This window comes from Nelumbo nucifera, chromosome 5, assembly GCF_055504915.1.
Source record: "Nelumbo nucifera cultivar China Antique chromosome 5, China Antique-T2T, whole genome shotgun sequence".
In the NCBI taxonomy this organism is placed as follows: Eukaryota; Viridiplantae; Streptophyta; class Magnoliopsida; order Proteales; family Nelumbonaceae; genus Nelumbo; species Nelumbo nucifera.
Window position 1 is genome coordinate 6084659 of NC_142653.1, and position 1069 is coordinate 6085727.

General features: G+C 35.4%; 1 non-coding gene across 1 annotated transcript; it reads right to left on the reverse strand.

The window, feature by feature from the left end:
* Positions 1-359: 359 nt before the first annotated feature.
* Positions 360-449, reverse strand: LOC148791199 (small nucleolar RNA snoR8a). The gene has a single exon (XR_016076995.1). It is a non-coding gene; the product is annotated as a small nucleolar RNA snoR8a (small nucleolar RNA).
* Positions 450-1069: the final 620 nt, after the last annotated feature.

A 1069-nucleotide genomic window follows, 5' to 3' on the forward strand; every position in this document is an offset into this window, starting at 1 on the left:
AGCCAGATCAATCCGGTCCATTCAAGGTTAAAGGCGATATAATCGGAGGAATAGAAGATGCAAATAATTAGCGATATTATTTCTTTCCCTTTTTTACGTCTTTCCGGCAGAATTGATTTTTTTACGTTAGATTGCAGAGCCGTTTGAAAAGATCAAAAGCATGGATGGATAAGGTTAACACACATGTATAATTGGTTCAAAACAATGCTTCCATTGAAATTTGAAAAGGAAAAAGAAACCAAAAAAAAATCCGAGGAAATCAAATTAGGCTTCGAAACAAAAATATCCCAGAGAAAAAATATAATCAACCTGAAAATAGAAAAAATATTTAAAATAAATGATATGTTTCAGATCGATGGTGGTGCTCATATTCTATGGGTGTAAATGTGTCTGTCAAGCCATGGCGATAGCATTCAGAACGAGGAATTTCTTATAATCATCGCACCACCATATCCTAATTAATCCAGAACCAGCACAAATAAAGTCATGAGAGATTCAGGATCGGATGAACATGCAAAGGCAAAACGTATACCCAATTGTATCAATGTATATTAAACTAAAAACAACACTATAAGAACCGAAAAACGATTCGAGTCATCACGGCAAGAATAAGAGATGAGAAAATTCCGAAAAAAAATAAACACGAAAAATGTGAAAATAACAACGAACGATATGGAGGCAAGCGTAACCCTAATCCCTGAACATCTTTGTTATTGACGAATTAGGGCTTTAAACGCCTCAATCTTTATCAGGAATGGTTGGTCACAAAACACCACAGGTTCGATGCGATGTAACAGAATAAAAACTCATTCCTATAAGAACGAAAAAAGGATACAAATAGGAGAAGAAGAAGAAGAAGAATTACGGTGATAAGATGCAAGAACAGAAGCAGCCGCAAAAAAAGAAAATGATAAACAACCTTCAAAAAGATTACGAAGCCGACGTTGTTAGAACATCACAATCTCTAAACCATTTTATAGAAGAGTCATCCGAAGACCAAACCCTAACCCTAGTTACGGAATCCAACGAGCTTCCAATATCTTTGCGGCCATACAATCTCTTTAAAGAA